The following is a 15,022-nucleotide window of genomic DNA, read 5'->3' on the forward strand; positions in this document are numbered from 1 at the left end:
CCAGCAGCAGCTCTGAGCCATGAGCAGAGGAGCGATTTATCTGAAAGATGGCCGACAGCCTCTCGATAGAGACAGCCGCCGTTCTGGGCAAACGAGAGCTGTCACATATTTCACACGGCCGCGCTCTCATTAAAGACGTGAAGGCGCTCGGCGCGGTAATTGTTTTAATTTATTTGTTTATGGCGAAGACAGAGGGGACGGGCACATGGCACTTTGCTGTTTTATTGGGAACATATGGAAGACATTTATCACCATTTGCGGCGATCGGCCTAAATGATTTTATTAACTAATTTGTAACTTTACACTTTTTTAATCAAACACATGCTGCGTGCTGTAATGCTCTGATAATGCTCCGGGGCTTTGTAAAGAGAGCAGACGCAGCCGGAGGGAAATAAAAAAAAGAGAGAGGAGAGGAAGGAGAGATGAAATGAAAGTGTGGAGGTTTGGGAGAGGAGAGGAGGGGTGGGTGGAGGGTGGAGGACTGCACCGTTAGCGTGCTCGGCTGTGCTGCATGGCAGTGATGATGAAGATGATTGTGGGCTGGGCTGCAGGGCGCGGCGGTCGGCTCCGAGGTATTTAGGACGCCTCGCGGTGCGGCTGTTTACCTGAACTCAGTGAAGTGGCGTTTCTCAGCTTTTGTTCTTGCTGCTTGGATAATGTGTGGCCCGGTGGGAGCAGCGGCACTGTTTGTGCCAAACCACAGTGGAGTGAAGCCGAAGGTTTAAAGTCCTGGACTGAAGTTAACTGAAGTGGTCTCAGGAGCAGCTCAGACCAGTTTTTACACAGATTCAGGTAGATTGTGTTCAGTGCAGCGAGGCGAAGAGCTGCAGGTGTAATAAAAACACACACACACACACACACTAGACTGTATTAATGTAACTGGCGTTTACAGGTTTAATGGTCTCCAGCTTCACAGGAGCCTTTTAATGTTCCTGCAGAGCTCAGACTCAAACAGTTTTAAGTTCAGCGATGATTCACAGGTTCACAAAGCTTTGAGAGGAATCAGCTTAGACCTGTTTCTGGTCTGACTGATCAGGTCTGGGAGATGATGTTCACTGTCCCTGTTGGTCCTGTTGTCGTGCTTCTTTCTTGTTTCTTGTCGCTGTCTCCATTTCCACATTACACGGTGCACACTTCACTGTGTGTTACTATCACACTGTGTTTTTGTTGTCACTCACTTCCTGTCTGTATCACCACTCTGACTCTCAAATAAAAAAAAACTGTGACAACTGAAGATTCCTTCAATTAAAATGTAACTGAAAACCTGAGGACACATGCATGAAATAGGTTAAAGCCTCATTCCACTTCTAACAGATCAACAAATGGCTCTTCAACATATCGACACCTCTGCCTTGTTACTGTCAATGAGAAGAAGAGTAGTTTTCCAGCTGTGTCACATCTGTGAGGATCAGCAGCAGCAGGACAGCTGTATTTATTCATCTGTATTTATAGAACCCGTACCATTCATTTACCACACACCCCTGTAAGCAGTCATCACTGTGATATTTGAATCAACATTATTGATCAATGATTAATATATGGACTTCATATTGAAACAGACATTACAGTTTGACATAAAATGCAAAGATCACTAAGGGAGAAATAATGGCTCAAACAAATATGAATAAGAACTCTGATAAACTCAAATGTTTAAAATGAAATTTATAAATCAGCCTCTAAATTATAAGAGACTTCTCTGTAGAAAACAAAAATAATGACACAGTCAGGGAAAAAAATGTCACCATCAGATTCTGTCTCTCGTCTCATGTGGCTCTGTTGTAGAGGGGTCTGAGACAAAGTCCAGATTTAAAATAAGTAAAATAAGTAAAATGGGTGAAAAAAAAAAAAAGCCGACCGTGGAACCATCCAGCTGCGGAGCACCACTGACCCTCTGCAGGAAATGTTTGAATTCAACAGTTACAAGGACAATTTACATTGGAAACTCAGCAAAGAGTGAAACAAATAAAAGAAAAGTCTGATTTGAAAGAAAAAAATCACTGTAGTCTCTAAAAACTCTGTTACTCTGTTACCATGGTAACATTGGTCTTGGGCATGAGTTAGCCAGAACGTAAGGTGTCTGATCTTTATTTTTGTAAAAGGGTCTTATTTTCATTAGACTGATCTTTGAGCAAAACTAAAGATCCTCTTCAGACGCTGTAAAAACCCTCTACTGTGATTCATATTTAGTTTAATGTGTTTTTACATATAAAATCTGGTCTGACGCTCAGCTACTCTGACTTCCTGTTTGAGAATCCTGGATCAGGCCTTGTGCCCTGCCCACCACCTGCTTGCTCCAGGTGAAAGAGCAGAGTATCCAGATGGTTAGAGGAGGAAACATCAGAGAGACTCAGCCACATGTTTGAGCCTCAGTCAGACCCAGACTCAGATGAGGAGTCTGTTGAGACCAGAATCAGAGACTAGCAGACGTATCAGAACGGTTAGCATAGTTAGAACCTTTTATTCGTTTATGTTGTTTGTTAGCTTGTAACTGGCAGTGGCCGACACAGTGTTAATTTTCAATTTCAATTTCAATTTTATTTGTATAGCGCCAAATCATAATATACATTATCTCATGGCACTTTACAGGGTAAGGTCGAGACCTTACTTTGTTATAGAGAAAAACCCAACAGTTCCCACAAAGAGCAAGCGCTTGGCGACAGGGGGGAGGAAAAACTCCCTTTTAACAGGAAGAAACCTCCAACAGAACCGGGCTCAGGGTGGGTGGCCGTCTGCCTCGACCGGTTGAGTTTAGGAAGAGGTGTTAGTGGTTGCGCTACTGCTAACTCTGGCTCTGAGTACTAACAAGGTATCAGGTTTATTTTGCCCTGCCCCCCATTCCCACAGGTTGACAGGATTGGACCCTTAGGTTATATGACATATGAATCCCTGGCTTTTTGAATCTGTTTTTATGAGATTGTCATTGGTTCACTGCAATTCAAGGTGAAAATACTCAGTCGTGGTGCTGACTGATTATTTCACTCATCATATGTCTTGTATTATGTGAAAACATCATATGGATAACCAGGTGAAACACCTGATCTTCATCAGAGGTGTCAGAGCCTCGGCTCTATAACAAACTAACTGATCAGTCAGGTGATGATGAAGGTAAAGAGATTAACCTCAGTGACTACACTGTCTATGCCCTTCAGCAAGGCACTGAACATCACGCCGTCACTCTGCTGTTTGTCTGCAGCTTTAATCTGTTTGCTGCCGTGACGTGAGACGACACATGTAGACAAATCTTCCATTTTAAACACCATCTGCACCTCCTCCTCCTCCTGGTCGAACATGGAGGCTGACACAATGTGACATCCAGCTTCTCTCCTGCCTTTAACTGACAGAACCAAACATGTCAGCGCTGCTTCATCAGTCCGTAGATGAAGCAGCCGACATGCCGTCTGCAGCTCCTCCGTCACCTTTCTCCTGTTAACTAGTTTGCTGCGGCGCGTCCTGCTCTCACATCTCCTAAATAAACCAAATTGGGCGACAGTTTCTCGTCCCACAGCGACCCGACCACAAACATCTGGACGCAAACAAGAGCATTGCAAACACACAGCCGCTCGTACATAAAATAAGAAGCCAACTGCTGGTGTAAATAACCGTCCTGAAGCGAGTGAGAGTGGTATGACACGGCAGCAGAGTCTTCTCCCATTAAGGCCCTAAAGAGCAGGACATCAAACCGGGTGGAGGCAGCGGCGCGGCGGGAGCCAGGATCATCACATTTTAATAGAACATGTGGCATCTCCTCCCCTCCACTCTGGGCCAAATGGCAATCCTGAATTCTGCCCAGCTGTCAAGCTACAAATGGGCTGCAATTACCTCACACCCCCACCACGAGTTCAGCCGACACCCAAGACACAGACACAGAGAGAGGTCACCACGCCATCACTGGCAGAGGTCAGGCCCTGGATGGATGACCGACAGGAAGTGGCCCTGAGCCTCTGTTGGAGGTGACTGTTAACCTGTTGGAAAGCCCCAGAGCTCAGTGCACCTCCAACACAGACCTCAGGTCTGTAGTGACCCAGTGCTGTAGTTCTAAGTCATTCGTTTAATTCAAAAGAGCACCTGCTCTCTGCAGTTCCCATTCCTAATATTTGTCTTTAACACTGTTCTGGTGTCGGAGCACCTCAGTGGCTCACCTGGTAGAGCGCCTACCATTGACTGCAGCAGCCTGGGGTTTGAGTCCACCCCATGGCCCTTTGCTGCATGTCATCCCCTCTCTCTCCCCAACTTTCCTGTCTCTCTCTCACTGCAACAATAATAAAAGCATAAAAAAACAGAAAAAATAAGTTAAGAAAAAAAACACTTCTGGTGTCAAAAGGTCAAAAATGATGAAAATCTTACTCCTTGGTGGTGGTGACAGGTGTGTTCGGAGGCATTGTGTTCTCAGATTGTCTCCGTCTTGTGAACAGACTCAGGAACGCTCTGACAAAATTTCTCAAATTTGATACAAATGTTGGACGCAGGAATGAACTGGTTAGATAGAGATAGAGCCAAGAAGACAATAAAACTTTAGTCTCACTTATGGTTCATTTATTTGTGTGTGTGTGTGTGTGTGTGTGTGTGTGTGTGTGTGTGTGTGTGTGTGTGTGTGTGTTTGTATGTGTGTGTGTGTGTGTGTGTGTGTGTGTGTTTGTATGTGTGTGTTGGTTCATTGATTGTCAGTCAGCACACAACTTCAAGTGTGTCTCACCACCTCCTTCGGGACCAGAGGACCGACCCTGACTTAAATGGAGCTGAGGAAACAAAGATAGACTGTGATCAGGTTTGTGATACGAGTGAGAATGAAAGTGTCTAAAGTCTGGATTTTATCAGTGTCTTCAGGTGATTACTAATTTTAATTATTAATAGTTATAATTATTAATTATAGCTGTTTCATATGTCATCATCAGCAAAGACAAACTGTGTCACGTTGAAGTGATCAGTGATCTGACCATCAGGATGAAGGTCTGAGGTGTGTTTCCGTGGCGACGCCCGGACAGGCTGGATCTTCAAGGGAGGGCTGTGCGTTAATTAAGGCCCCATCTGCAGGACTGACGAGCACTTCTCACCCAGAGGCACAGGGGAGGACGGAGAGCCGGGTGGGACAAAAAACACCAAGACTCCTTCACTGCGACCTGATTCACCTGCTAAAAGAGAAGGTTCATTATTGTTGATGAAACCACAGATCTGGTCTCACACAGGTCACGTCCCACAGCATATGGATCCTGTCCTATGAGAATCACTGCAGCTAATTTTTAATAAGAACTGTTGTTGAACTCAAACACTCAGGCAGCATGATGGTAAAACCTTTTCTTTTTTCAGTACCCAGTCAGGTCCAGTCCCAGAGATGTGGGTGTGACAGGTCCAGTTCTTAGTTTTCCAACGTGATACGGCAGCGGCCGTGACTCACCTTAGGGAGAATATTTAGATATTTAAAACACAGTTTGAGTCACCATAACTCAGTCAAATGTATGATATTATTCATAATATATTAATCACATATTTTTAGATTCAGTGTGACTTCACTTCCTGAGTGTTACATGCCAGAGTGTTGTGCGCGTGTGTGCCCCTCCCCTTTTCTCCAGGTAAATCAGCGCAGCTGTACCTGGTTCCTGATTACCTGGCTGGAGTACAAAGGAAGAGCAGGAAGGCCTGGTCGGGGCCAGAGTGGGCTATTTTGGTAGCTGACGACCTGTGTGTGGGTTCTCATGAGAGCTGCTCTGTGGTGACAGAGCTAGTATTGATTCCTGGTGTTTGGTTTTTGGTTTAGTTTTGGTTTAATTCCCTTGTCCCAGTGTTCCACTGTTGGTTCTTCGTGTTTGTTTGTTGTGATTTATAAATTAGCTTAGTTCTTTCCTCTGAATCTGGTTTTCTGATTCTTTTGTTTTGCCCCGATTACGTTTTTCATTTATTGGGACTACCCCTATCCCTAGACTTTTCAACAGGAATGTAACACTGAGGAAATCATTATCTCTGATGTCCCTCAAAAATAAACCTCCAGGAATCCACTTAGAAACCAGTGAGAAAAGACGCTCCTGCAGAACTTCATTCAAAATCCTCATGTTTTTAAGTTTCCTTCAGTATCACAGTGATCCAATGATAGCTGTCTAAACATCATGATACACTGCAGACAGGATCTGATCACTGCTGTTTCAGATGCTGTTAATGTGACAGTTTGACTATATGTGAACAAATAGAGACTAAAAAAAAAAAAAAAAGATGTAGCTCACAGACTCCGCGCTGTCTGTTTTTTCTTGAGGTGAGGCTCAAATTGTCAGACTTTGAAAATCCATAATGTAAAAATATATGTTCAGAAATACATATTGTAAAACATATTTTTACATGTTTATGCAGTGCTTCAGTATTACACAAGTTAAATCACTGCAATAATAAATTACCTTTATTGTTTTCTTCCTGCAGCTCTGGTGCACGATAATAGCTCAGAGTGACACCTCTCTGAGAACGAGCTTTCCTGACAGGAAGCCAAACACTCCATTTTTCAGCGAGAAGTGAACGTTTCCTCGAGCTGCCAGAAACGGCAAGCATCATAATGGATGTTTGCTGAAGATGTTTCTGATCCGGAGCTCGGCTGGCCAGCAGACAGCTGCCTTTGTCCCGTGCTTAAATACTGCTTCAGGCGGACCTGGACCCATTTGGTGCCGCTTGATTGTGCAATCACATCTAATTAGGTGAAATGGAGTTTGGTTACGAGCCAAGTTCCACTCCAACAGCAGGTTTTAGTGTTCTGTGTTAAAGCTATCATATATTTCTGCTGGCGCTGTAAATCACAGAGTGAATGGAGTGTGCTAATCCATAACGCTGCAGCTGGAGGCCAATAATTTACTGGCTTCATCACAGGAAGCAGCAGGAGGCCTGCAGTTTAACCACAGAAGGTGTGGGAAAGGTGGAAAATATTTGGAGCTAAACTCTGACTGGGAGTCAGAGTTTTCTCTGACAGAAACTCTGAGCTGGGAAATTCTTTTTTTTTTTTTTTTTTTTTTTTTCCCTTAAGGAATCGGATTATGAAGTTTTAATATTTTAAAGGTTGAGTCACTGAGAGGAAACAACATGAAGAACATGATTCTGGCTCCAGCTCCACCATTAAGTAAACTGTGAAAAACTACATTACCCACAAGCTTTAGAGAGCTCCCACCTGTCAAAAACTTGAGCTCAATATTATTTGTGAAACTTCCACAGATGATTTAACTGAGGATGAAGTAAGCATCATAAAAAAGGTCATCATAGCTGTTCTGGAGCATTTGACCATATCACATGATCTTTATCATGAATCATGGAGTTGACCAGTTGTCATGTAATTGTTTAACTTTTCATTCATTTTGTCTTAAAAGTGAGACTGAAAGTTTATTCTTGACCCTGGCAACAGTAGCAGACAAAAATATATTTTTGTAGCCTTTTATTAGAATATTAATTGACTGACTGACTGACTGACTTATCAGACATTTTTATGGTTTACCCACTACATGTTTTTTAATGGAACGAAAGGTCAGTAAAGAAAATCTTTTTTCTTTCACACTCTGTTTTTTCTTCGTCATTTCCACCTTCACCAAACCTGACCAATGTTCCCCAAGCCGGTCAATCCCTGCTGCTATTACCTACTGAAGACGAGTTAAAATGATTTAAGAATTTAGAATTTTAATTAGTGAGTGTACACATATTTAGTACATATCTACAAATAATAGGAACAGACAACAAGAAGAACAATACAATAGAATGAGGGACAGAGGCATTGAAGAAGAAAAGGTGTGACAAATAATAAGAATAAAGAATTAAAATAAATAAGCAGATGGTGTACAGGGCCGAGGTGGAGCAGGCAGTTAAATATTTGGTTGGTGCAGCAGATATATGTGTGCACATTCAACAGAATATAACATGCCATCATTACATCAAACATCAGAGTCACACAACATTAAACACAAAGAAGAGACTTTACGTTCCCTCCTGAGTTCCTGAGATTGTTTCCTCTGCTCCATGGTTCCTGGACCTTCTCGGTCAGTAGGAGGGTGCTGTTGATGGCACTGTAGAGTTCAGTTATTCTGAAATTAGACAGTTTTTAGTGAAACCAGAAGCAGACCAACAGGCAACAGCTAATTTAATATAAACTGAATATTGGATTTTATCATTCAACTGTATTGTCAATTTTTATGCAGATGATACTATTTTATATACCAGTGGTACTTCTCAGAATCTGGCCAATCTACAGTCTGCCTATGATACATTTCTAATTTCTCTCATCAAACATAATCTTGTTTTAAATTCTGGTATATGCTATTCTCTAGGTCACCTAAGAGTATCCAGCCTACTACCCATACCCAAACTCTTCTTGGTCATGAAACTGAAAGAGTTGAATGCTATAAACACCTAGGACTCTGGTCGAATATCAGACTCACTTTTAAGACCCATGTTGAAAACATATCAACCAAACTGAAGGTAAAAATTGGATTTTTGTACAGAAACAAAACATGTTTCTCTTCTGCTTGTTGAAAGACCCCTGTACTTTTACAACTGACTGCTCTTGATTATAGTGATATACTTCTCCCACCACATTGAAGCCTCTTGACTCTGTATCACAGGGCACTGCGCTTCCTCACACACCTTTCTCACTTACCATTGCATCCTATATGAAAAGGTGGGACGGTCCTCCTTAACAAATAGAAGAGAGCACTGTATGTTGATTATTTATGAGGCTCTGCTGCAGAAGCTGCTCAGTTTCTCTGCTCTCTGGTTACATTTAAATACAACACTTACAATGTCAGGTCACAGGACGTTTTAACCTTAGCTGTACCTCTTGTTCACACTGAACTTGGGTTTCAAATGCGGCATACTGCAACACTGCATATAATTGGAATGAGGAATACTTTCTGTTATTTAACTGCAACATTTTAAAAGGTTGTGCTTTTCTTTAATGTAAAGCCTTATTTTGAATAAGGTCCTGTTTATGATGTTTCATTCAAATGCACTAGTCCTCTCAGTTTTGATGGACTCAGCTGACAGTGTGTGACAGCTCCCTCAGTTTGCTGCAGTGTGATTTGCTCTATTGAATAAAGTTGAACTTCACATGAAAACAACTTTAATCTACAGCTGAAATAAAAACTCTGTTTCTGTTGTGCTGTTAAAGTTTTTGCTGAGAATCACTTGACTTCCACCATCTGCCTCTCATTACTCCCTCTCTCTGTTTATTAATCACTGATCATCTGGATATGGCTCCTTGGTTGCCATGGTGTTGGGCTCTCCGGGTTCGAACTTGTGTCAGGTGAGTTTGGGTCCAGATGGAGTCGGAGCTCGGCCTCCACTTCCTGTTTGTCTCTGAGGAGTTTCACTGCAGCAGCACGGCCCTCTGGGAAACAGAGTGTGTGTGTGTGTGTGTGTGTGTGTGTGTGTGTGTGTGTGTGCTTACAGCTGCAGTCACACCTGGCTCAGAGTGTGTGTGTGTGTGTGTGCGTGTGTAAAGGTGAGCAAACACACATGTTCATTGTACATTGTTGATTTAGACACAGGTGTCTAAAGAGAGAGAGAGGAGAGTCTGTGTGTGTGCGTGCATGCGTGTGTGTTTGTCTTGATGTTCATCCTACAGCTGTGTGTAGGTGTGGTGTGTGTGTGTGTGTGTGTGTGTGTGTGTGTGTGTTCATGTGAGCATGTGTGTTTCAAAGGTCACAAAGGTGCATGTATAAGTTTAAAAAGTGTGTGTTTTAAAGTTAACTCAGAGACGTGTGTGTGTGTGTGTGTGTGTGTGTGTGTGTGTGTGCGTGCGTGTGTCTGTCTGTGTGCTAAATATCAGCTAAACTCACTGCAGTCAGTCGATGAGAAGGAAATAAGCATCTGATTGGGTTTGAAACATTTCAACTTCTCACAAAATGTGTGTGTGTGGATGTGAGGACCTGACATGGTCATGCACCTGTGTGTAAATGAATGAATAAAATAAATAAAATTAAAATGTTAAAAACATATTAATAAAAATATGTATAAAATGGAATGCATCATATAACATTAACCAAAGCGCTCTGGATGTGAACCTGGACTCTGGTGTCACAGTCTTGAACTTAATTAATAGATGTTGCGTCTTTCATTTAAAAAAAAAAACATTGCCAGAGATGACTTTCCTTTGAGACATATTTGCTGTTGCTGTTTAGTTTTATAGAAACATAATTTCCAGGAGTCATAGTCAGTATGTTAGAGCTGAAACAATTCATTTATTAGTTGATAATAACCAATCAATCATTTCAGTCATTTACCAGTAAAATGTCCATCTGTCATCTCAGACTAAATCTCTCTGGGTTTTTCAGTTTTCTGACATTTTAAAGACTAAGTGATACATTGAAAATACAGTTATTTAGAGAGCTTGTGAACAGCTGTGATCGAGCCCTGCTGATGTATTTAGGATCTGTCCTGCCCATTTTGTTGCCAGGACCTGGACAGCTCTTTTATTTCATTAGAAAATGTTTTGTTTTTTTTCTGAAGTGGATTCAGGACACAGTTCTTACACATGCTTTAATCCTGCTCTTTCAGGTTTGGCATTTTATCCAATCAAAATCCAGTGATGGAGCCTGATTTTCTTTGCAGCTAATTAGTTTTACTTTTCAACATTTAAGACTAACTAAAGTTAAGAAGTATGTATTGACTAAAAAGTAAAACAAAAAAATATATAATTACCATCTCGCAGTTGTATCCCTCTAACAACCAGCCAACTCTTTACAGCTGTGAATAATGACCAGAAGTGTTTTTGCAGAACATGATGATGTCACCAGTGAAGTCGACCTTTGACCTTTTGGGTATAAAATGTCATCACTTCAAGAATGGGACGTATGTATGGACAACCCAAAAACGTAATGCCTCCAGCCCTGGCTGTTGGTATAAAAACAAATAGGAAATTCAAATGATGATAGTAGATATATATGTAATGTTGTGTTTAGGAGTACATTTTCACAGTTAGAAAAACGGATTATGTCAAAATACATAAATAAGTGTAACAGATAAATGTTGAAACATCACTGAGGGGACATTGGCATAAATAATAATTAGACCAAACCCTGAGGAGACATTTGTTCGTACTGAAGTGAATCTGAATGAGACGTGATCACAACACCGTCAGTGACTTTGAGCCTTTAGCTGACCTAACTCTTAATCAGAACAGCTCCATGACTGGCTGCAGTACTCTTAATCTGTCTCTTGCTGTTCTTAAGCAGGTGCACACCACACCTGTCCACACACATTTGATTCAGCAGAAACACAGAGCTGTTAATGGAGCTTTAAAGGTGAGGATGTGATAACCGTCTTTAAACAGTTGACAGACCTGAGCTTTTTATGAAACCAGCTTCATAATGAACTCAGAGTGTTTCTGAGTGTACGGCTGCGAGCTGCTGTCTGCCACTGACAGCTTCCTGTTGCTGAGCCTCCTCTTCTTCTTGTTGGACTAATTTAGACGTCGATCATCCTCTATGGGAGCGTGTTCACCTCAGCACGTAGATTACTTTAATATTATCTGCTTCACTCCGGGGACCAGCTACCGTAATCGCTGCCTCCAAATAATTTGTTTTCCACCACGGCTCCCCTGTTTCCATCCTCCCGTCCATCTATAAATTAATATTCATCACATAATGCAGCAGGTTACAGCACAGACAAGTTTCTATATGAAGCTTTTTTAATCTAATGGAAGAGCTTTCTGGGAGTTATTACCTGATTTTTAATATGAAGGAGCTGTTTATGATCAGTGATGCAGGACTGAGTTCATATGTCATCAGAGGTGTGTTTGTTCATGGATGTTCTGTATGTGAACTGACAATGTCATGTGCTTTTTCAAATAGCCTCCTGCTTTCAACCCGCTGCAGGGATTTGTTCCTATTAACGAGGTCTAACAATGATGATGGTGATGAGGTCTGGTCAAGTGCTGGGCTGCTCTGAGGTCAGGACTCTCCACGGGAGGGATTAATATGTTGAAACTAAGAGCAACATGTTACCCTGTTGTGTAAAACCAGTGATAGAGTAACACTGTACTTGAGTAAAGTGCCATTACCTTAAAATTGCTATTGACCATTTTTATTCCCTAATACTTCTTCACTACATCACTGCATTTGTACTTCTTACTACCAACCAGGTAAAACTAATGAGTGAAAACAAACAAGGTGTCTATTATGGAAGCTAATATCAAAAAGACTAACAAAGCCACCACAGCCACACAAAAGACTATTAACATGAAATAATAAACTTTATAGTAATGTAAACACATATCTCTACAACTAATCCTCCATTGTCTCACTGCCCGTGACTGAGCACCAGTGTTTGCTGTAACATTGCTAACAGATAATATATGATATTATATTATATTTTATATTGGTAATGAAATGACAAGACAACACTGGAAATAAAAGGGCGAGCTAACATTCGTTAGCTCAACTGTAACTTAAGGCTTAATTTAGAAACTAGCTAACATTAGTTAGCAAAACTGTAACCTGGCTAATATTAGCGTTCATCTGTCGACACTTGACACAATTCAGAAACTCTAACGATAAGAAAGTAAAGTGTATTAAAGAAGCCACATAGTTGGCAACTGCTGCTTACATTTACCTACAGTGTCTGTGCAACACACGGGAGCAGAGACCCACTGATGGAGTGAAGCAGGCAGATGAGACCTTCAACCAACATCAAGCTGAAGAAATGGTACGGTCCTCTTTAGGGATGTCTGAAATCATATTACAACCTTCTTCCAGGCATGATTATGAGAAATACATTGTAATATTTACAATTACAGAGGGATATAAATGTTTCAACCCCTGAACTGTTGTTTTTACCTCTATTGGTTGGGTCCAAGACTTAATCAGGGGGTCACACACCCCCCCCAGTCCCTCCTGTAATTCCAACCCTGCTTTGCAGTCTAAGAAAATATATGGCCTGGCATCAACATTTAGCACAGCGCTGGTCTGAAAGTGTGTGGGTCATGTCCGTGCAGACCTGATTTACAGTCTGATGGTAGTTTACCTACTGCTCTCGGCTGGTGCTCACCTCTTTTCTTTGTTTTGGTAGAAACGGACTCGACGCTGTGGGACAGCACAAAGAGCAGCAAGGAGAAAACAACATGAAAAATTTAGCCACAGAAATCCAAAAGTCTGGTAGAGGAGGAAGAGGGAGGAGGTTACAGTGTGGTGGAGATCATCTTCTTCTTCTACATTAAAGCTGCTCCGTCCGGACTCAGAGCGGCGGTCTCAGGACAAATGGATGGACATGTTGACTTATTTATCAGTTGTCCTCTCAGAGACACCAGTGCTGCTGCAGACCTGGTCTTGCTGCAAACCTGATCCTCTTCCAAACCTGGTTCTCCTGCAGACCTTTAGACTAAATGTTCCCTGGAAGTAGAGGATAATGAATGAAGTAATCAGCTGTTACATGTTGGTGGTTTCAGACATCATCTAAGATTGTTCCATGTCGACCATGAGAGAGGACATCTGTCCTTCAAAATCACTGACAGCTCCTCTGATAATGTGACCTGCAATAAAAGGTTGGAATGAATTATGAACATGAAGTTAATTCAATTTCATACATCGACATACTGTGTGAGTTATACATAGAACTATTCATTTACTTAATTAAAATGTAGAAAAAACAGTTCAAGTAGCAACTAAATATACAAGCCTTTAAATTACTTAATTAAACATTCTCTAACTTTCAAAATATTTTTTTCCCCCAGGAAATTATTTTAACTATTACATGTAATGTCATGTGATTGTAGTGTGTATGCAGGAGTAATGGTTTTAATCTAGGTTCTGCTTCAGCTGTCTGATCCCTCCTTTATTGTTTTGCTGAGGCTGACACCTTTTTTTTTTTTTTTTTTCAGTTTGAGGCTTTTTTCTTGTTTTATCAGCAAGAGACAGCATTGACCTCATCTTCATCTGTCTTCTTCTTCTGCGGTTTAATTCTGCAACACAAACGCAACTGAAACCCACAAAAACCTGATTAACATTCAGCTTCAATCCTGCAGAACATGAGTCATTCAGGTGTGTGTGTGTGTGTGTGTGTGTGTGTGTGTGTGTGTGTGTGTTCGGCCTGAGGCTTCGGCCTGTTGAGGTTCAATCAACTCGCAGCAACAAACAAACAAACAAACAAACAAACACCGCCTCTCTCCGCTCGCTGTCGTCCGGAGCAAGACGCAGGGAAACTGTGCAGCCGCCCACTGACAGCTGCAGCTCTGCGGCCGCCTCGGCCCGGCGATGCTCAATATTTCAGACGGTGCGACGGGGATTGGATCTAATTACCTCCTCAACGACTCCTGCGACAGGCTGACCTGCATTAACATGTGATGATGCAAATGAAATGTGTCCCTGCCTCTGCCTCTGCTGCTCGGCTTTATCAAAAAATGATGACCCCCAGCTAATTATTAGCAAGCGAGGCCCTCACCAGAGGATGAGCCATTGTTCTGTGGAGGCTCTGACATTAAAGATGGATGTCGGAGGGGAGCGTGTAGGAGGAGGAGGAGGAGGAGGAGGAAACGGGCCAGTTGACTCTGGCTCTGACCTCTTAAATCTTCACCTCAGGTGTTTTTCTGCCGCTTCCTTTTTTATCCTGCGGCATCCAAACTCTGCAGCGTCCTCTGAAGTAATGTGAGACAAGCGTGTGGCTGCGGGGCACAACAGCGCGGAGGCCCCGCAGGGACGTGACCCCGCTCGCCGCCCGTCCGACTCCGTAATCACATCATCAAATCAGAGCGAGTAGTTAACGCAAACCCCTCCGCCGCCGCTGCGAGGAGGCAGAATAAAAAAAGGTCTGACGAGTCGTGTTTGTGCAGATGTTGGGCTGAATGAGCATTTACAGAAACAAAAGCGGCGGCGAACTCCGCGGCATCCCACGCCGCAGGAGGAGCAGCGGCTGCGGGGAAATGCGCCGCTGCTCATTTGGAGGAGCAGCCAAACAAAGAGGAGCGTCTCCATGGCAACCAGGGCCCCATCTGTTCCACGCTAATGACCTCTCCTACTCATACACTGTTTTAATTAAACCCCCCCCCCCCCACACACATACACACACACACACACACACA

The 15,022-nt window shown here is 42.4% G+C and overlaps 1 long non-coding RNA gene across 1 annotated transcript; it reads right to left on the bottom strand.

Annotated features, from left to right (window-relative positions):
* Positions 1-9,896: 9,896 nt before the first annotated feature.
* On the bottom strand, positions 9,897-14,473 carry LOC139605861 (uncharacterized). Its single transcript, XR_011684490.1, has 3 exons — positions 14,386-14,473; positions 12,562-13,337; positions 9,897-11,570 (listed from the first exon to the last, which is right to left on the bottom strand). It is a non-coding gene; the product is annotated as an uncharacterized lncRNA (long non-coding RNA).
* Between the last annotated feature and the right edge of the window lie 549 nt (positions 14,474-15,022).

This window comes from Trachinotus anak, unplaced genomic scaffold, assembly GCF_046630095.1.
Source record: "Trachinotus anak isolate AG129_WGS33_773 ecotype Australia unplaced genomic scaffold, CSIRO_AGI_Tana_v1 ptg000021l, whole genome shotgun sequence".
Taxonomy (NCBI): Eukaryota; Metazoa; Chordata; class Actinopteri; order Carangiformes; family Carangidae; genus Trachinotus; species Trachinotus anak.